This window comes from Mauremys reevesii, linkage group 6 (assembly GCF_016161935.1).
Source record: "Mauremys reevesii isolate NIE-2019 linkage group 6, ASM1616193v1, whole genome shotgun sequence".
In the NCBI taxonomy this organism is placed as follows: Eukaryota; Metazoa; Chordata; order Testudines; family Geoemydidae; genus Mauremys; species Mauremys reevesii.
The window spans coordinates 120,840,735-120,863,495 of record NC_052628.1 but is presented as its reverse complement, the minus strand read 5'-3'; the positions used below and the strand labels follow the sequence as shown (position 1 = coordinate 120,863,495).

Here is a 22,761-nt window from a genome sequence, read left to right as displayed (position 1 = left end):
GTGCATAATTGCTGTGACTGTGCATATAAAGTGGGATTTTTTTGCACATGTAAATGACCAGTCTGTCTAGAGTGACCAGATGTCCCTATTTTATAGGGACAGTCCTGAAATTTGGGCCCTTTTCTTATATAGGCGCCTATTACTCCCCCACCCCGTCCCGATTTTTCACACTTGATGTCTGGTCACCCTAAGTCTGTCATCTAACTGGCCATTTGCTCAGGCAAATACCTGATTTGTGTATACAATTTGGATGGTTGCATGTGCAGATCAGTTGTGTAGTTCTGAAAAATCTGGCCCTGTTTTTAGGAAGATCTTATATTTCCACTCCTGTTTTTCACATATGGGAATAAAGCCCTTACAGGTGTTGACTTATTCTGTTTGTTTGCTAAATATAAGGTTCTCACTGCTGTTAGGCCACTGCCTTCTATTTAGTCACAGGTGCAGTACGTGTCTTTGCTATCCTCTGTGTGATGTAGACATTAAACTATTGCTGTCAGTTCAAGTATAGGGTTCACTTGCCACTGGTTCTGTATTTAGCAATACATCCATTTAATCATTGGTAATATCCTGCATTTCCACTGTTGAACCAGGGTTCCAGGATGTAAAGATGGGAAGGACTGATCTCCCTTGCTTGCACACATCCATATGATAGCAATGAAGGGATATCTAGAAAGTGGGAACATCCTGGATAAATCCAGGTTCTGGTAGTAGCTCAAGGAATGGAGAAATATGTTGCTATAAGTTTTTTTTGAGAGAGAGTCCTATGCAGTGCTGAAAATTATGCATTATGGTGGAAATCCCATGAGCCTTCGATCACCAGTGTGACCTCGAAATATTGGAGGAGCTTCTCCTTGGTTTTGTGTTCGTTGCAGTGCGTTCTACTTATGCATGTTGCAAATCTGAACCTGAACGTGCAAAGCCCCTTTCCACTAGGTCACAGTTCATATCCAGCAGTGATGGGGTGCGGGGCAGGGGGATCAGATCACAATGGGCTTGTTTTGTTCCTAGTTAGAAAAAGCAAACAAGGCTGTTGCTGTGGGTGAGAGGAAAGCAAGCACTGAGAGACTCAAGGAGTGAAATGCCTTTGCGTGCCACTAGATGGTGATTATTCCATCGCTAACGTCCGTGGTGGTAATGTGGAGATGCTAGCACAGCACTTGTCCACATTGTTGACTCTTTCCATACTGGCTACATGAAAGTCTTTAGCTGCTAGTTCTCTTTCAGTTTCCTTACTTTCACGGGTCAAAAATGATTGAAAAGAAAATGCTGTGCTGTGCTTTGCCACCTTGTTGAATCTTTCAGATTCTGAAGGATCCCGCGTCACTCAGAATTGGAGCTCGAAGTCAGAGTACACAGCACAGCAACAAATCTAGGCGGGTGAAGTGTTGCAGGTTACCGAACCCCTGCGGTGGACCTGTTGCTCTAAGCAGAACAAAGGGATCAGCCCAGGTGTGCTGTGGTGAAGACTGATTGCATCGGGTCCTTTTTATCTGTATTCTTGGGTGGCTGGTCCTGCTAGTTAGTCATGAGTTAATTGGGAGGAATGGGCCTACTAATTTAATAACTAAGACCCGGATCCTCCAAGGTACGTAGGCACCTAACTCCCACTGAAATCTATCAGTTAGGTGTTTCCATACCTTGGAGGATCTGGGCCTAAGGGCTTGATGCTGTGAGGTGCTGAGCACCTCTGAGTGTCTGTAGCTCCTGTTGAAGTTACTGGAGCTGAGGGTGTTCAGCACTGTGCAGAACTGGTCTTCATAGGATTTGATATATTTAATCAAAAATGGAGTTTGCAGCCTGCTTGCTGTACAGAGGTCTGAGTGCATTCGCCTGCCTGGGGAAGCCTGGACCCAGGTTTTCAGTTTGTACGGCGGGCTGGTGGAAGACCAGCAATCCTAATGAACACTGACGCTCTGTGCAGTAGCTCCCAGCCCCCCCTGCAATAGCAAATGGAGCCCACCTCAGTCCTCCTAAGAGAGGCCAGCCTAGCCCTGCAGACATGAAGCCCCCTGAAATGGGGAGCGTCTCTGGCTCCAGTCTCAGACCCAAAGAAATCAATTATAAACAAAATCTTGAAGATGTTAATTGCTAGAAGGGGAAAACCAGAATCTCCCAGCAATATATAGTCACAGCAGCCTTCAGAGCCTGATCCAAAGGCCGTTGAACTTGAGTTCAAGGGGCTATGGGCCAAGTGGTAAGCTAGCAATGGGGGTAGGAATGATTGGCTGTTGCTGAGGAGACACAGAAATATGATAACGCGAGTCATTCGCCCCAGAGGTGTGGCATTCTGGCCCATTGTGACGATCAGCTGCCTGCTCCCTAACTAAAGTAAATATCCATAAATATCTGCTGTGCTCCCAGTTTTAGTAATTTGACTCAGGCCCAGCCTTTCTTGATTTCAGGAAGTGGTTTGCTTGAGTGGGAGCTCCAGGATTTGGTCCGCTATTTGCGCAGGTGAATTACAATTCTCTATCCATGCGAATACGGAGCCTCCCACAGTTCTGCCTTGGGAGCCCCTGGTGGGGATTTTCAAACAAGTGGAGATGTGGTCAGGCTGCAAAATGCACAGCTAGGTTTTGAGATGTTCGGGGCGTTGGCGCTTGGGTTTTGGCTCAGCCCGTCATAAAGAGAAAGGTCATCGGTGACGTTTAGAGGTGGATCCTCGTTTGGATTTTGAGCCCCTTCATAGTTTGTGGTGTTTGGATCACAGCATGTTAGTTTGGTGTCAGCTCTAAACTGAGGATCTGCAAACTAATGGCAAAACTCTCCTGTCTGACGCTCCCTCTGCGCTTGTGGAGCACGAATGGATGGCCGCGGGAGCTCCATGTGTAGATGAGACTGAAGATCTTCAGTGCAGGGTGGAGAAGAGAATTGTGTTTGGAGGCAGCTTACCATGGACTAGGTCTAGGTGTGGTGCAGGGAGCAGGTTGCGCTCGCTTCATGGCTGGCAGTGCCCCTGCTCCTATGTGCTCCCACTCTGAAGGAATTCAGGCTGAATTGGTTGAAATCCTCCCGCGGGCTCTTGCTGGGACATGGCTCTGTGTATGTGTCAGTGTTATGTCCTGAATTAGGGCGCTTACTTACCTTGGTGAACACTTACCCAAAGAAGCAGTCCCGCTGATGCTGCATGGACATGCTCAGCCGTCAGTTCCCACTCTATTTAATTCTTCACAGTTTGTTTTATTCTAGCATGGGCATAGCTCAGGCCAGCTCACAGCGTGCAGTTGTCAGACCCCATAAGCTAAGTAAGCTTCAGCTGGGCCAGGACTGGAGTGGGGGACTTCTAAAGGAATTCCAGGCTACAAGAGGCACCGGTGCAGCTTCTGAGCCAGTGCTAAAACAGTGCCACAGCCTGGCTCTGGAAGTGCTGTGCCTGATGACAGATGGTTTAAGGCCTCACGACACTTTTCATGCAAGTAGGTGTGACAGCATCAATTCCAGCTTTGGTAACTGTGCTTTACCTGAAGTTTCATTTCTCTGTGGTCAGGGGCGGCTCCAGGCACCAGCGCACCAAGCGCGTGCCTGGGGCGGCAAGCCACGAGGGGCGGCCTGCCGGTCGCCGTGAGGGTGGCAGTCAGGTTGCCTTCGGCGGCTTGCCTGCAGGAGGGCCGCCGGTCCCGCGGTTTCGGTGGTGGGGCCGCTGAAGGCGCGGGACTGGCAGACCTCCCTCAGGCACGCTGCCGAATCCGCATGACCAGTGGACCTCCCGCAGGCACGCCGCCGAAAGCTGCCTGACTTCCGTGCTTGGGGCGGCAAAATACATAGAGCTGCCCTGTCTGTGGTATTCGTTTTTGCTTCCTGCCCTAAACTGTTGTGTAGTTTTTTTCCTCTGATCTGCAAAACAGTTGCTTTGTGGTAGCCTAGGGGTGACTGCAATGCAGAAGTGAGTAAACTGATTGATTGTGGTTTATACGGAGTGTTTGGCACATCTGAGAGACGTTGGGCTGGGGTGCTGTGAAAATGCATTCGCTCACATTTTGGGGGGGTTAATCTAGCGATAAGCACCAAAGAAAAGCTCATGAGGAAATTACTAATTCTATCTTCAGAGCAGGGTTTGACTAGTGTGCCGTAAAGAAGGCCTGGGGTCACACACTGAACAATGAGGAGAAAACAAAATGTTGAATAGCTGCTCATTTAGTGAGCATCATCCAGTCGGTGCACTGAATGAGACAGGCTCCTGTGTCAAATAGTGTGTGATCATATCATTAAAGGCTGCATCATAACACAGACACACAAGGGGGCCAAAGTAAGATTGCAATAGACAACCTGATTTCTGCCATTTCCTAACTTTTGAGTGCTTGGCTTTGCAACCTACATGTTCTTTTAATGTACAGTTTTGGATGCATAGATGCGTATGTACATATTGTAATGTCAAGGTTGTAAAGTCAAGCACTCCGAAGTGAAGAAATGCCAGCATTAAGGTCGCCCATGAAACCTTAATTTGATCCTCTTGCACATATGCATTCTGGGTGGGGAAAAATGCTGAAGAACCCCTCCTGTAAATAGTAATTCATTTTGTGCCCTTATGTATTCACTTTCTGCAAGCATCCCGTGGTGAGTTTGTACTGGCAGAAACTTTTGCCATAACATAGATTTCATGTATTCCTGGAAACTGAATTTTAAATTCTTTCTCACAAATATTTGCACCAGAAGCCCTATTGCATTTTTCTAATCAAGAAACAAACTGACACCATCTGATCTTTCTGATCAATCACAGCAGAGCAACCCAGCTGGAGCTTCAAATATTTCTGGTCCATCTGCAAAGAAAGACATTCAAACCATCTTTCCTCAGGCTGGGATCAGAACCTTCTTTTCTTTTTTGTGTCATCTTGGTGTGGGAGCCAGATCTTGCTGTTAGCTACCCTTTGATGGAGCTTCGTGGGACGTGCCAATGGGTCACCCAAGAGTATCTATCTTCTGGGGGCCGGGGATATAACTCTGCTGCTTTAGTCAGACTCCACATCCTGTTACTGTTCCTAGTGCCACCAGCAGCTGAATTGTTTCTACCCGTACGTGCCAGCAGCTTCAGGCAAAAGACCAGGAGATGTTTAATGAGCACAAATTTACATAGATTGGATTAAGCCTCACATAGGATGGTGGTTGGCCCTGATTACCACCATCAGTGTAATTGCATGGAGCAATCCCTGCTGTCAACAAGCAAAGCTACTGGAGGAGCTTATGCCAGGGGTTCAAGCAGATGTAAACTCCACCAGTGAAAATACTGGCTTTGCCTGTCCACACAAAGTGTTGCAACAGTGCAGCTACACTGACAGCAGGCCACAGACAGCTGTTATCAGTGCTGGTCTCCAGTCTAGACAATGCCTTAGGGTGTGTCTTCACTGCAGAATGAACTCGGCTCTTGCTTAGGTGTTGCCTCAACCTAGCCCCGTCCACTCACAAAACCGTCTCAGCTGGGCATGGGCTGGTGCTTTAATCTGGGGTTAGGGGATAAAGCCTTGGTGCTGCTTCTACTCAGCTGGCTCTGCCCACTTTCCACAGAGGACACAGGCTAGTTCCACTCTGTGCTGATAGTCCTCCATTGCCTCCCCACAGTTCTGCCCTTGAGCCCAGAAAGACAGACAAGCTTTCCCACGACTCACTGGGAGAGAATCCTAAAGTGGCTCAGCTGATGGCAGCACCAAGAGCCATAGGATATGGCCCCAGAAGTCCCAGCAACGCACACAGGAGAGCGTAGCACGTGTGGGGAACCAGTGACTCTTGACTGGCTTTGCAGTGTAGCTGCTCACACCCAAGCTGGGCTACCCTGGGTGCTCAATTTGGGTCAGCGGTACCCAGGTCTAACTGTGAAGGGTCTAACTGTTAGATTGGTTGATGCTGAGGCAGGGTTCCTCAGCTCAGTGGGGAGAGATTTCCGCACACTCCCTGTACTATAGGGAGAGACCACCCCAATGAATTTGCCCTTCTCCCCCTCAACAGGCTCCTAAATGTCTAAGTCACTTTTTAAAATGGGACATACACTCCTAAGTCACTCTGGCACTTCTGAAAATTTTGCCTAAGAGTTGGCTGAAAAACGAGGCAAACTTTCAAGAAAATGTTCACGAAAAATTCATCCTGGTTTCTCCCCGCACCCTCCCATTGAAATTCAATACTTTGATGAAATTTATCACTGGAAAACATTCCAACCATTTCTATCAGTGGTTAAAATGGGACACATTTTTCACCCAAATGTGAAAAATCCATCCCATTTCTGTGGTCCATGTTTGAAACAGATGAAAAATGTTGCTGAAAAATCAACATTCAGTAAACTTTGACCAGCAATGAGGCACTGGAGATTTGAGGAGATACATTCCGCATTCCCTTCTCCCATCCCAAGGACAAATGGTAAGGGGCATTCCCATGGCCTGTGGAATGAGGGGATCATTGGGGTAGGCAGTGAGAGCTGCATTTATAATTTTGGATACAAACAACATGAAACTTGGTAGCTTCAAAACATTTCGTCTGAGTTTCACTTTGAGATTTTCATGTTCTTTTGAACCTGAAATGGAAAAACCCGTGATGCAAAAACATACCTAAATGTATATGCAGTGAAGTTCTGTACACTAAAACTATGGTTTTGTTCAGGTCTAATCTCTGATCTATACTATTTTCTAATCTTCTATTTATCTACAACAGTCATTGTTTAACAGCAACAGCTCAGATCCTCAGCTGGTATAAATCAGTGTTGCTGCTTTGCAATCAGTGGAGCTACTCCAATTTATACTAGCTGAAAATCTGGCCCAATATATGCACCAGAATCAGACAACTATTTAGAGGATTTGGGTCATGAATTTCCTACAAAAAAAAAATCTAAACTGGATTTCTGTCTCCATCTTAAATGGATTTTCTGTTACACTCCAAGCATTGCACATGGGTCCAATCCTCGTTGAAGCCAACAGGAATATTTCCATTGATTTCAACAGGGCTTAGATCAGAGCCATAATGAGGCATAACTTGATGTGACTAACTACAACACTATGTAAATCAAAGACTTAAAAGAAAACCACTTGTTATTAATAGCAGGCAATTCCCAGCACTGTGCAGCAATTTTCCTATTACCTTCTGGGTACGTCTACACTACCCTCCGGATCGACAGATAGCGATTGATCTATCGGGGATCGATTTATCATGTCTAGTGTAGACGCGAGAAGATAGATCCCCGATCGCTCTGCTGTAAACTCCAGAACTCCACCATGGTGAGAGGCGGAAGCGGAGTCGACGGGGGAGTGGCAGCAGTTGACTCGCTGCCGTCCTCACGGCCAGGTCAATTGACCTAAGATATGCAACTTCAACTATGTGATCTTAGGTTGACCCCACGCCCCCCAGTCCCTAGCCTCGGACTGGACATCAAATTCAGTTTGGGATAAAATTTTAATATTTTGGATTGGAATAAGCATTCAGGAGTTTGTTTAAAAAATTTGGATGACAAATCCATCAGGTGGAAGGAAAAAAATGAAATTCTGTTCAAAATGAAATACTGCTCCTTAAATCTCCTTTGCGTCAGAAAGAATCAGGACAAGGTAGCTGGAGCAAATACGTGTCTCTTGGTACCTGTGCTTAGAGAGGACTTAATTCCCTTTGAAAATTTTCAATTTTTACTTTTATGAATAATAATCTTAAAAGAACCATGTGTCAAATTGAGAGTTTGTGTTTTCCACTTAAAGGATCTGTACTGCAGAAAGGACTCAGCAGTCTCTGTAGGAATGAAACGAGTGAAAGAGGGCGGAATGAATGGTAAAATCCTCCTTGTACAATTTGAATTTGTACAGCTATAAAAACACACAAGACAACGACATAATGAATGACATTTTTTTTTGTTAAACTGATTCACCGACTTGCAAAGTGCAATCATTAGATGAGTACAAGGTGAGGTGCTGATGGGATGATCACTACTTGTGCAAAGCCACTGGACTATGAATAACGCATCCTGGTTTCCTGTTAGGAACTAACTTTTTTGATGAATGACAACTTCAGCCAATCTTATTAGAGTATTAAAGGGGAAAAATGATTAAAGTATGAAAATTCCTTGAATCTCCAAAGTTTATTCCTAGTTAAATTAACCATGTTGGATCATGAAACAAAAAATATAAAGCTGATATTTGTTGAAATCTTACTAAAACCATCTGTGGTGTAAGACTGGACAGTGGTAAAATCATCTCTGGCTACAGTTACACCTTCTGGGCACAATCTTTCACTCCTTCACCACTTGTAAAGTCTATGGGCCAAGTTGTGCTCTGTTATTCCATTGCAAACCCCACTGACCTCGGGGCCGGGGGGGGGATTTATACAAGTGTTAACTGGCTGAGTCCCAACCTGATTGCGCAAAGGCAATGAGTTAAACAAAAGCTAAACTTCTGTCTCCCAAGACTTCCCTGCAGGACCCCCTGTGCCTACTATCCTAGTTCTCTTTCGATAGAGATCCACTCCCAACTTTTTTGTATCCCTTTTGGAGTTATCAAGCCACACTTACCACAATACTTCAGCAGCTTTGTACAGGCTTCTAATGCCCAATGGGCCACCCAAAAAGCCCTGCCATTGGGAGAGTAACTGAAAACCAAATTTGGGCTATACAAGGTGTTGGGATAAAACTTTCTCCGACAGGATGCCGCTATCAGAATGCAATCACCTCAGAGAGTCGGAGACCCTACTCCTACCGGTGCTACTGAGAATAATTGTTTTCTCTTCCTGGAAACCAAAAGAAGTTCATCATGATAAAATATACTAAACCTTGTTTGAAACAACTGCTCTTTATGGCCTTGATCCAATGCCAGTTGGAACCAATGAAAGATGCCCATTTGGTTGTAGTGGGCATTGGATTGGGCTATCTGAGGGCTAATATTTGCTTTGTACTTCTCCATAATACGACCGTTACCCTGGACAGCTTTTACAGCCAAGCAGAGCATCCTGGAGAAGTGTATCTTCATACACTTGGAAGGAAAGTGTAATGGATGGCCATCCAGTATACAGTAATCAGCAGGATTTAACACATCTTCTCATGGAGAATAAATACTGTCTCATTTCACCGTTTGTCGTTTGAGTTGCAATTGTTCTTATCCCTGAAAAATGGCAGTGGAACAGGAGGGGTAGAAATAACCTTGGAGGAAAACAGATTTCCAAAGCAGTTTCTCTCTCAAGTAAAACTACCTTTGATTCTGTCTGTAGTTTTATTGGGGGGTGGGGAAAAGCAACTCCTAAATCTGGCACAAGGAAGTACATCAGGAAAGAAAAACCTTCCCCTATTTACTCTCAGTAGACTATTAAACAACACCAGGCTATTAATTTGGCTTTTGAGTCTTCACTAAAGCCCATAAAAGCGCACAGTTGTCAAATGGAGTTCATTTTAATTTCCTTTCAATCACAGTAAATTATTCAGGTGATAAATCAGCTGGGGCAGCCTCCTGGCTGTAATAGAAACCCTAATTCCTGGCTAATTATCCAGCCCATTGCTGCCAACAGATCAATACCACTACACAATGGAAAAGGGCTAAGGGCCTGCAGTGGACAGAGGCAGAAGACAGCAGCTGGGAACAGTGACATGCCTGTGACCTCCCACGAAGGTCAAAGGTCGCAGGAGGCTAAACTGTGCAAAGGATCTGACCCCTGCCTTTTTTTTTTTTAAAGGAATGCATCCCCTTCCAGTAACTAATTTATCCCCAGACTTGCAATATTTTGCAAAGGTAATTATAGCATTGCAATTCACAGCTTGTCCTTCTGCCTTTGCCTTTGTTACTGTGGCTTTGCTGGCCCGTCGCTACTTACAGGGAGCTAATCCCGCAGTCTGTCTGAGTGTGTGTATGTACCAGAGACAGCCCCTGCTGGGTTCTTTGTCTGGAGTGGAATTCAATTTGCCTCTCCAGCTTTATAAATGAGAGTAAAATATACTTCCTTTTTCATTTGCTTACCATGGATAAGACACGGGGCAGGCCCTCCCTCTCTTCAGAAGGATTGGAGTCATCCATTTAAATCTCTTGTATATGCGACTGTGCTGTTCCACAGCAAAACGAAAGGTGGCCAACTAACAAGGCGAGGCCTGGCTTGACCTTTCGGTTCTATTCAGGTGGATGGCCTGGAAGATAGCCCAATGGTACAACTCTGAACTGCAGTACAGGAGCTCTATGGTAGGCGTGAATACTGTCCATAATATCTAGCTACTTAGGCATCCAGGGAAAAGTAGTGGTGGACAGTTCTGGGCACAGAGAAACATGTGTTTTGTAGTGTTCAAAAGGATCCATCAGGCTAGTTAACGAGCAGTTTTGATTGACGCTGAAGGAATTCCTGTCCAATGGTCTTTGCCTGGCTAGATGGTGGCTTTGAGAATTCAGTAAGAGTTGAAGTGGGGAAAAGTAGGGTGCGGTGGATCAGAGCTCGATTCCAAGTGCGTTTCACCAGGGGAGGAGGAAGTAGTTCCTTAGGAAGCTAGACCGTACTTGCATTATTATCTCTTTCTGCCATTGGCAAAACTTGGCTGTTCAAAAACTGCTCTTTGGATAAAGACCTCCAAGGATGGAGACACTGAACCCTCCATTTTAAGAGGGTTTTTTAGCTTTTCTCCTCACTGCCCCTCCCCTGCCCAAAAATAATGCATGTAAATGTGTTTTTATGGCTGGGGTGAAGCCAAAGAGTCTACTCTAAAAAGCAGCTAAACAAATCTCTCCTGCTAGAAGCTCAAATGAGATGGAACCACCAGAGTTTGACTACTGAGAGTGAGGAGAAGGGTGTGGTCGCCCTATAATGAGGGAGCAGGGAAAGTGATTGTAGCAGACATTTTGATCAATTATAATTACTCCTTTTGAACTTCTTTGTTTCTTTAAGATGGATGTTTCTTGTGATCTCATAAGTGTTATCTCAGTTATGTGTCATCCTCAGGCCAGGTTAGTGAAACCTGAGTATGCTTTGTCTGTGGATTTCCTCCCTCTCCTCCCCCACGGATGAAATATTCCTGGCCATCCTCTTTTTTGGGGATGAATTCAGCTAAATATCTAGTGTCTATCTTGATTGCCACTCCTGTGCTCACACTTCCAGTGTTCCTTGTAGGTCAATGTGAGTCAATACTTCCTATCACTGTTGTCTCAAGTAATCAAAATGACTTCTGCTGTCGGCAAAAATGTTTTTTTTTTCATAGTTGCTCTGGAAATATGTGGTGGATATTATCTATACAAGGTGCATTGTAACAGGTCTCTTCGGTTTCAAATAGAGGTGGTCAGTTTTTTCCGTTGGGGCAGTTTTTCCCCTCAGAAAATGCATTTTTGTAGAAAGTGAAATATTTTAGGGAATGTGTCAAGTTCAATTAAATTTTCAGTGGGAAAATGTCTAAACGAATGGGCTCAACTTTGTCATTTTGGGTCAATAATTCCAACAGTTCTGATCATTGCTGATAATTTCTGAACTGGAATGAAAACAAATGTCAAATTATCAAAATTTCTGGCGGAATGGAAATTCCAGTTTGTGATCAGCTCTCGTTCTGAACCTACCTGGAGCTGAATGCTCAGAATTTTCCTGGACTTCACAGGGAGTTGAGTGCACCCAGCACCTTGGACTTGGCTCCGTAGTCAACCATCCCTGTTCCCTTGCACTATTATTATTTGTTTTTATGGAGTCTAGAGGGCTCAACCGACATCAAAGCCCATTGTCCTAGGGGCGCTAAGCACACACATTGTATGAAAGAGTCCCTGCCCTGACAACCTTACAATCTCTGTAGAGAAGACAGATAGCAGGTGTTAGAAAGGAAGTATTATTAGCCTGTTTTTACATATGGGGTTGAAGCACAGAAATTTTTTTACTCGTCAAAGGTCACACTGGGAGTCTGTGCCAGAGCTGGGAACTCAATCCAGATCTCCTGACTCCCAGTTTTGTACCTGAACCACAAGACCCACCTTTTCACTCAGTGGGTGAAGGGAACGTTGGTAGCTTTCTTCATTTTGCACCCTAAAGATGTGCATCTTTGTAGAGAGAAATGAAAGGAGATACCAGCTGCTGTAACAAAAACAATTGTTATTTTTAGCGTTTAATTCTGCCTATTAAAGAGGAACTGCACAAGTTTTGTATATAGGAACCTTTTTTTAAAAAACAAAAAATGAACAACCTCCCCTGCCCTCCTTTCTGACCAGTGGACTTTTGTGTGTACACTTTTCAGGAAAAAAAGTATATTATTTCCCATGCGTTGCACCTTGTTGTGACATGTCATGTTGGATGGTGATCAGTCACATTGTGCTATGTTATGTGACACAAGGTAACAGTGTGACTGATGCCGCTCATTGTATTGCATGACAATTGACTGTGGTTGCTGAGAAATTCTTGGAAACTACAGCTGCAGAAACCTTACAGCTTGCTAACAGGCTTCAGAAGCAACTTTTTTTTTTTCTGAAGGACTGCCACTACCTGTGCAAAAGGATGCCCTTTGTTATCAGAAGCAGCTAATGGTATTTCTGATCTTCCAGAAAAAGCGGAAATGTATTAAAAATTTAACGTAAGGGATATTAAAATAACCTTGTTGTAACTGGAGCTGGGCAAACAAAAATTTGGCATCTAAACCAAAAAATCTGAAAAAAAAATTAGTTCTGGGATTATGCAAAATCAAATTGTGTGGTTTTTTTTTTCTTGCCAAAATGAAAAGCCAAAAGCCCTCATCATTTTGGGTCAAATGAAGCATTATGTTCGACCCAAAACAGAATGTTCTGTTTTGTTCTCAGGTTGTGTTTTTACCCTCTCCCTTTTGTAGATTTAAATAAAAAAATGAAAAGTAGAAACACTTAGTTTCAAACATGACAAAATAAAACACTTCTACTTTTTTGGAATTCAGCTGAAAAAACCCCACCGCCAACAAAAAAAAAACGCAGAGGAGGAAACCATTCTCTGAATTTGACCCAAATCCACAGTTTCAGTTGACCCTAAACTGCATTTTTTGGCTCACAATTTATTCACCAAAAAGATTTCCCCAAGCTCTAATTGCAACACACGTGGGAAAAACGACAGGTGAGGCTGTAATATCCCTCTCTGCTGCAAGAGCTTTGGGGTGAGATTCTGTTGTAGGTCCCCAGTTTTGTGAGTGTCCCAGAGCCCAACCCCTGCTCAGTTTCTTCAGATCATGAGTCTGGGCATGGCGGGGAGAGCAGGCTGCACCTTCTCCCCTCTCATGAGCAGAGAGAGCCTGGGAGCTTTGGCTCGACCCCCTAAACACAGACAGCAAAGCTGAGCTGGACTGAGGGGACAGTACCTCTACCTGTAGGCTGCCCTCACTTATTACTTACTTCCCCTGTGCAGCAAGGAGGAACCCAGGAAGACTCCTGCCATAGGAATGCAGCAATGCATTACCCCTTAAGCAAAGGCTCAGTCACCTTAGCATGAAGAAGAAGGGACTGATGTTTTTTGTCGTAACTTTGCAAATTCTCTTTAGGCACCACTAGAGCAATATTTAAGTTCTGCCCAGGACCATACCACTAGCTGCCTAACAGAAACACAATCAAATAAGATGATAGTTAGGCTTGGAAGGGATAGATTTTTATTGGTAAATGTCGGTAAATATCAATTTCACCGTGTACACCACAACCCGCCCCCCCAAAAAAAGTTCCATTGACAATCTGAATTTACTGATAGGCAAAGTAAGAAAAATGCTGCCTGAGAACTTGTTTGATGAAAGGATATTTGCTTTGTATGCTTTGACAACTTGTGTTTTAATGGCTATAAAGCTTTAACTTTTGGAATCTCGGCATCTACTGTCATTAAATAATTATTGTTTGGACCCTCCCATGATCTTCTGCAACTGTGAAAATGTCAGACGATTAAAAATTGAAATATATGCTTAAAAATAAGCATTGATATTACCTGTTGAAATTATAAATACATAAATCTAATTCTGCCAAGTCTACATATGCTGCATACATACACCTACGTGCTTTTACCTATTATTTCCCATAAAGATTGTGCCCATTGCTCATTTTATTCATTTCACAAACTGCACTGAAAGCAAAAGTGTGTCGCTTTTAAACTTGATATAAAAAGAAATATATACCTATTTCAGATTCGAATCTCAGTTACCCATTGATTCCAGTGGAGTTATTAAAGGTTTGCAATGATGTAACTGAGATGATAATTTGTTTCTAGGATTTGTAGTTGTGTAGGTGTATAGAATCTTTACCAGTGTCCCAGACCATAAGAATTCTAAATATCCCTATAACACATTGTAATATCCTCACAGAGCTAGTTCTTTCTAGGTACATAGGGTTTGGATTTAATTCCACTATCACACAACCTAAGTTACCTAGGGTCTCAGCTGCAGTAAGTAAAATATCCAGCTACAGCTTTTGAAACACCCTCATCATCTCCAATTTTTCTTTGTTTCTTTATCTCAGGCAGACTATGATGGGCCACAGTGCATCTCCTTGCTTCACCCTCTAAGGTATCACACAGAAAGGAATAGAAGAGAAAGTTGGTTATTGCCACTTTCACTATTCCGAATAGATGGGGTTGTGCAAATTCTTCTTCTTTGAGGAACAAAACTGAATGGCGAGAAAAGCCCCACCACTCTGGTTCTGCTGCTATGCAAGAGAAAGACAGCAAAACACCCGTGGTGGATGCCAGCAGGAGTATTGGCCAAACAGCTGAATATGATAACTAGGGGTACAGATTCTTACTGCTGTAGGTTCTTGTACTGTGTCATTGCCATAGTATCTGATCTAGTATATTGTAGTATACTAGCTGTCTGTCCCTTCCATTGCTTATGAACGAACTGTCAAGGGATCAAGAGTTATTTTAGAATAAACAAGACTTTAAAAACACTTTCAGTACTAGTTACTTCATAGAAGCAGCTGCAGTGACAAAGGCGATCTTAATTTATCCATCAACTGTTTTCCTCTCTCTTTATTATGTTTTACTTGCCAGGAGTTTTTGTGGTGCTTTTATGTTGTTAATCTGACATGTAGATGCATGTCAGGCAGAGACCTGAGAGGGTGACTTTTTTTTTTTTAGTCCTGAGTTTTTTGTTTTCTTCCAAACCCATTAACGGTGCACTTCAGAAGCGTGCACTTGCATTTTTTAAACTCTGACATACTAAGAACTGGTGATGAGCACTACAGGAAGCCCTGAGATGGTTCCTTTGAAAGTATAATGCACTCTCATTTTTTTTACCGCTTTCTTCCTTCCTTCCTGCTCTCCGGTATCCCTGTCTGTGGAAATATAAATTCCCAGGGAAAACAGTTTCTGCTTGGTGCTCTCTCTCCTTTGTCCTTACTTTCTCCATGTCACAGGCTGTGTCTGCACAAAAGGTTTTTGTTTGTTTGCAAAACATTTCCACGGTTGCTATTACTAGTTCTGTCCCACTTGAGGCAGCAGCAGTCAGGGCCCTAGTGCAAACAGGGTCTCAGGCTACCACATGTTCTAACCGCCATGTTGTCTAAAATGACTCGGAGAGCGCTGTGGCTGAAATGTCAGCAGCTGCCAGCACCTTGTCTCCAGTAAAGCTAAATTGCTGGCAGCGGTGGCTCCAGGCACCAGCGCTCCAAGCACGTGCCTGGGGCGGCAAGCCGCGGGTGGCAGCCTGCGATCCTTGCGAGGGTGGCAGTCAGACAGCCTTTGGCAGCTTGCCTGCGGGAGGTCCGCCAGTCCCGCGGATTCAGCAGCGGGTACGCCGAAGCCGTGGGACAGCCTGCCTGCAGTCCTTGGGGCGGCAAAAAAGCTAGAGCCGCCCCTGATCGCTGGTAGCAATTGTCGAATATTTCTGGAAAGAAGGACAACTTCTGCTGTTCAAGTGTAGGCTTGTAAACACTTTAAAGACTAAAATTCTCGCGGACAATGAGATTGTGATGCATTGAGCTCTTCTTACAGCCCTGTCTACTCTGGGAGCTAGACTGCTAGCTACTACTACTGTTTAAATATAGTAGAAATACAGTTCTAGTCCTGTTTTCCTTGAACAACGTAGAGAGCTGCTAACAACAATCATGTTTAAATAGTTTAGCTAGCAAGGCTGTATTCCCAGGCCGTGGCTACACCTGAACTCTTTCTTAACATTCCTAGTGTTGAACTACTGCCAATTTAGATTCCCAGTAATGGGAGATCTAACGGAGGCAGGGTGTTTGTGGTCGTCAGCAGTTTTAGGACCATGTTTTCTAGCAGGGTTAGACAATACGATGGTAAAAACCTAGGTGCTTTCCTGTGCTAGAACTTCCATTGTTTCCACCAGTGGAGCTGCCTCAGTGATAACATTGCCCAGAGTTACATTAGGAAGACACCGCTCCTATTTCCATAGGAGACGTCTGAATTTCCCTGGGGTTTGGTGACGGGACTTTTGGTAATTTAATTAAGCTTTCTGTTCGTCACCTATTTCACTGGAGAAAGGTGGATTTCTAGGTTTGGGGACAAAGACCACGTCAGTGCGTTAAATGGGCTTTAAAATAAAAAATAGCTTATTGTCTAGATGGAGCTTTCATATCCCTGGTAGAGCTGCAATTAACTGCCCATCAGTCCAAAACAAGTAATAAGCAGTAGTCAAGCCAACAATGGACTCTGTCCAGGAATTGAAGGAGCGCACTGATTTACTGACCATTCATCAGATTTTCAATATGTCAAAGCATAATATATGACTAAGATGAGTACAATATAATTGCTCAAGCGGTTTCTGTTCCTTTGAAAATAAGTCAGGGAGATCACCCATGCAATTTACAGTATGTATGCAATGCTCACCGCTTGTGCTGGGAAAATGCACTCAGAATTGTCTGAAGTTGGCTTGCTATGAGGATAACACGATGTTGCGTGGTAGCATCACTCACCACAGGTTTGTGTAATAGTAATATTGACCTACTTCCAGCTGTCTGTGTTAAACCTACAGGAGAATGAAAGAGAAATAAATACGCAAATAAACTTGCCTGTTGACTTGTTCAATGGGCTGCAGTGATAATGTGGGGTTTGCTAATTTAAACAGAGAGCCCTTGCATTCCCGTGCACTTGGGTAACGGGAGCAGCAAGAAATACTGCTCTTAGCTCAGCTAATGGGTGAATCCTACAATATTGCTTCATATCATAACTTTGCAATTATCCTGCCTTTGCTTTGAATGGAGCAGAATAGAATTTCCACCCTAAATTACTCTTATTTTCAAGAGACAATACTTTTTATTGGACCAACTTCTTATTTGCAAGCTCATTTTGCAGGCATTTCCCATATTTATGAGGCAATTTAAACACCAGAGGGAAGTATTTTAAATATATCCCAATATAGCCTGTAAACTGTGGGCATCTCGATGTGTTAAATGATTTGAAAGCTAATTCCTGCTGTTGGATGTGTCCTTCCTGCTTTCCTGAGTGACAGCGGCATAGCCATTGTACAGTTGCACTGGAATGGGAAATACTGACGTGGTGGTTGGATGTGGGGTGTGTCCCCTGAAATATACAGATATTTAGGGGCTCTTTCTGCCTTTCCAGTTCTGAACAGACCATGGACAGTTCCAACACATGAGTCTTTAGATGTGGTGATCAGACAATGTTTGCAATATGTAAGCACACAGGGTCTCATTCCAAGCCCACTTGAAGTCAATGGGCTTTGGATCAGGCACACATTGGTTATCGTTTAAAGAAGTCAGACTCTCCTAGGGATCATTACATGGTGTGAATTGGAAAACCAGTTTCTCCCTTTACTCTAATCAGGAAACACATGCTATCAGATACCACTGTCTGCTCTAGCACTGTTTTGTCAACGCTGTCCCTGCCTCACTGATTATTGTATTGCTCACCCTGCTATGTGAGGATGTGAGGGACATAAAAATACAATAAAACCAAGTGGATCCAACTCATTTGGAAGAAGAACCTCAGCTACACGATTCCTTATTTCTCATGTAAATAATGAATAGTAGGATAACAGACTTGTATGGAATGCAAGAATAATTGGGTCTGAAATGAAGTGAAGTCCCCTGTATAGAGGGGCAGCTGAGCAAAGATAGCTGGTAGCATCTCCATTTCTCCCTTAAAATGTAATAAATGATGACATGAAAGCACCGATTAAAAACTCAGGGAACTTTCACTTTGTCTCCTTACTTGAGTTCTGAGCTCTGCCACTGTTGTCCTAGGGCAGTCTGGGAGAATCTCCCAAGGAGATTTCCAAAGGTACAAAGGAGAATTAGGTACTCAACTCATCTTGGAAGTCAATGGGGAATGAGGGCTTAACTGTTCTCTTGCTTTGTTGTCTTATCTGTAAAATGGGAACAATAAGACTTGCCTTCTTTACAACAGTGATGTCTGTAAAGCACTTGAAGATCTCAGGTGGAGCGTGTGGTAGAAAAGTAACATATGATTGTTTTTTTGAATTATTAGAGGGCTTAACACAATTGAACTGACTGGCATTGTTGTTATTTTTCAGAGGAAGCTGATCAGTCTGCTCAAAATGTAGGGAGTCACTGGCTGCTTGTTACTGAATGTCAGAAAAAAGTATTCTTCAAATAATGTATTTATTTGACCAGTCAAACAGAGCTAGTCAAATAACACACAAATTATTCATCAATTAAATTAGGATATGGGGAAAGGTAGAATGCACCAAATGATGTTTGGCAAATGTTTTTCAATGTGACCACCTCCCAATATTTTTTTAAAGTCCTAGTTTCCAGAATCATGTGATTAGCTGAGAATCTCAGCTTTCTTTAAAAGAAAAAATAACTTGCTAGCCCTTGTGGTTATGAAGAAAAGCTTGAAAATGTGACCCAATTGCATGCTAAAGGCTCCAAAACCAGAGGGCAAATGGAAAAGAACCCAAGATTTGTTTGTTTGTTTTCAATCTCACAATGTTTAAGCCACACTCGTGAACTTTGGGGGCCTGACTTCTGAATTTTGTACATTTAGTGATGGCAATACTGTTTTCAACTAACCGCATGTGTCCTAATGGCATCTGTCAGTCTGGAAGAAGGCTCCTGGTAGGATCATACAGAACTGTTGTATTCCATTCAGTGTTCCCATGTATCTAAGTATATTAGTATTTTGAAGTACTCTACGTATTAGTACGTAAGTACCTTAAATATTCCGCACCTACTACTAGTATTTAGATACATTTTAAAGGTACTTAAAACACAAGTAATTTTTTTTCTTATTTGCAAGTACTTTTTCAAAAGAGTTTTTTGAAACAATCACAGCCCTCGCAACTGTCCCAGATTGTGGTTGGCTCCTAGGGCCCATTGTCCTGGCTTGGGAGCTTCAGGCCCTGAGTTCCGGCTACCGTGGCTCTTGTTTGTTGGCCCTGTTGTTGCACCCGCCCCCTTCACTTCTGATTGAGCACTGCAGCTAGGGAGACTTGTGAGTCATTCCTAGGCCCAGCCCAACAGAGCGGTGAGTCAGGGAGGGGAGGCAGAGCCACGGCCACCAAACACGTACCTCTCAATGTCCTGCAGTGAGAGAACAAACCCAGTAGCTGCGGCTCTTTTTCTTTCTCTTCCACTAGGTACTTATATTATTATTATTTAGCTGGTTGTTTGGCCAATATATGGGCGATTGCAGGGGATATGGGAGTTGAAAATACCTCCCAGGTCCTCAGCAGGGGTGAATCCATGTAGCTCCCTTGAAGACAGAGGACCCATTCTGACTTACCCAAGCTGAGGTTCTGGTCCCATGTATATATTTATCATGGGTTAGGGCCCATCACTATCTACTATACATGAAATAAATAGCTGTAGCTTTGGCAATTTCTGACTGAGAGGGAAAAAAGTCCGGGCAGTGGAGGGTAGTTCCTCACTTCAGGTGAAAGTCCGAGGTAAGTGGCAGAAATGCGAATTTATCTCAATGGCATTGGAAAATAGGGCTTCTTACAGTGATTCCATGCTCCAGATTTGCAACAGCTGCATGTCACATGTGCTTGTGCCTCCGGAGATCTTGGAGATTTTACACTAGGAAAATGATAGCAGCATTTGGCTCAATAGTTAATTTGGCCCATTGTCTATTAGTCATTGTTGACCATCATATGGAAAGAAGCCCTACATAATTCCAAAATCTGCCCATGCTAAAAGAGGTTTCTGTCATATATTTAGTAATTGTGACATGCAGTATGACCTGATCTGTGACTGTCATAAACCACTTTGCTGTTACCTTCATTGGGGCACAGTTAACCTGTAGCATGGTAGAGTCTGGTTAGCAGATCACAAGAACAAGCCGCCTCCTGTCATTTCTGGCTTTTTCTGGACAGACATACTGTGAGGGAATATTTCTTGCTGTATTGTCCCTCTGATAGCGCTAGTCACAGATAGAGCTGGTCAAAAAATGAGAAAAAAATAATAAAAATGGTGTCCACAATGTTTTGTGAGAGGGAGGGGTGATCAAAAAATGAAAATTCAAATGATCACAAAATTGAAATTAGAAAAATTTTGACCACCTCTTGCCTCAGCTGGAACCCAACAATGTTAAATAAATAAATTTTTATATCAACATTTAAGAATTCCATCTGGTATATTTTGAGTTCCGTTCTAAAAATAAGCAAAGATTTTGGAGAGTTGCTTACTTTATTTGAGCTGGTTCAACTTTAACTTTGTAACACACCACTAAATGCTGCAATCCCTACTGCTTTCTTTTGGGATCTAATCTCATGATGACTTGAACATGACTTAGTCGTGAAGCAGAGGGAAGCCCTACATGGGTTTTTTTTGTTTGTTTGTTTGTTTGGCTTATGGCAGCATACATCTTTGGAAAACATTGTCTGTAGATTAATGCTTTGGATTAGCTGTGGTCTTCCAACACAATGATGGAGCAGTTGGTGAACTGTGACCATGAGCTATGGGAGTATGGGGATGGAAACCCTTCTATCAAGCAGTGCCACATGCCAGTCAGAAGAGTTAGAGCTATGAGACGTACTATGTTATCATGTGTTGAGATCTGTAAGCTACGGGAGGATCAGCCTACAGTCTTCATCACCAGATGATTTCACATTTGTAGGGTGTAAGACTTGATTCTCCTTGCCTTGACCTTGTCTCCTTGCCTTTATCTCTGTTCAAGGTGGGTAGTAGCATTTTACCTTCCCTTTGCACAGGTCTATGCAAAGTAGAAGGCAGTGGACAATGAGGTCTTTTTGTCTTCCTTTCTGTCCAAGTGACTTTTACATGAAGGTTTTAAGTTTAGAGACAAAACCCTTGTTTTATTTAATGTGGGATTACAAATCCTTTACACGTGGTTTTCTTCCATTTCCTGCATTAACTGCTTCCCAGCTCTGGTTTATTTCGGGCATCTCCTTTGCAATCTTCCCGTAGGTGATCAGAGCATGCCTAAACGACTGTAAAGAAGATCTATGTTTATTGACGTATGTAACTTTATGGGTGTTGTGTTTTGTATTTTTGTTAGAAAAACAGCAAGAAAAAAGTTAGAGCAAGAAGAATGCAGCCAGCTGGGATGCTGCATGCTGCCTTTTTAATAGATCACATGGAAATAGCTGGGAAGGAGTGTATCCCATAATCAATGACGAGTTTTGGACTATGGCGTTTAACCTCTCTCAACTTGAGTTTCCTTGTCTGTGAAATCCAGACAGTATTACTGGAAAGGGTGTTAGGAGGCCATATTAGATAACATTCATAAAAAGTACATCGAGAACCCTGGATAGGAAGTGTTATGAATATACAAACTATTATCTTTATGGTTTTGCAGATGCCACCTATATTACTAGGGACACAATGGGGAAAAAGATTGATGGTACTTGATAAAAACTCGACCCACAATCCCAAGGAACCTGGATGTTTCTGCCAAAATTATCAGTAGTGAGATACCTAGCAATGCTGCTGCTTGAATTTTCTGCAATAGTGGCCAATATCATATGTTTCTGAAGAAGGTGCAGAACCACCACAATAGACAATTATACATTTCTCTAGCTAGCGTAACTGAGGATCTTAATATTGTTATATTTCCAATCCTTTTTTGAGTCCTCTTTGCCTCAATAATGTCTTGTGGCACAGAACAATTACGTGTTGGGTTAAAAAAAAAGATTTCCTTCTGTCAGTTTTAAATCTGTAGCCTTTTAATTTCATTGGGGTGCCCCCTTTGTTTTTGCATTGAGTGGAGGGCTACAGACTATTGACAATGAACCAGTTGTTGGATTAAGTTCGACCATTTTTTCCTGTTCACAAACATTCTGGGCTTTTTACAAATATGTTCATTCACTGAAAAGACTCAACAGATAGTTTCTGCCTATAGCCCTATAGCCTGAAGTTCATTCACATAAATGGGAGTTTCTTCATTGACTTCAGTGCATTTTGTTCATTGTCATCATTCATTCAAATGTTCATTATTAGCAGGGTGTGACTGAAAACCAGTCGCATGAGCCAAATTTTTAATATATGATGCCTTAAATTAGTAATCCTAATCCATGGGGACGTAGCTCACAATTGATTAAGTTAGACAGAAATCCTCATTGGTTTCAGTGGGGACTTCTGCTCAGAAACTGATGGTATGATGCAAACCCCTAGTGCACAAGTATTCCATCCAACATTCTGATGAGTGACAATTCAGTCACGTGAATGGTGGGGAAGAGAATGAAAAGGATCACCAATGCTGAGCAAGGAAGGATGGTACATTGGTTAGGTAGCTATCTTATGACACCTGAATTCAAGGCCCTGCTCTGCCAGAGACTTTCTGTGTGACCTTGGGGAAGTCACTTGGCCTCTCTGTGCCTCTGTTCCCATCTGCCCAACGGGGATAATGACTCTGCCCTGCCTCAGAAGTTTTGTCTTCTATATACTGTCAGGTGCTCAGATACTGTGGTGATTGGGGAGGGGAGGGATCATATAAACACCTTAGACGGGATACTGTCAAAATGAACATGAA

At 43.1% G+C, this 22,761-nt stretch overlaps 1 protein-coding gene across 5 annotated transcripts in view; it reads left to right on the top strand.

Moving 5' to 3' along the window:
* PAX5 (paired box 5) overlaps positions 1–22,761 on the top strand; it is a 224,138-nt gene that overhangs the window by 80,688 nt on the left and 120,689 nt on the right. The gene's annotated exons all lie outside the window — the stretch shown is intronic.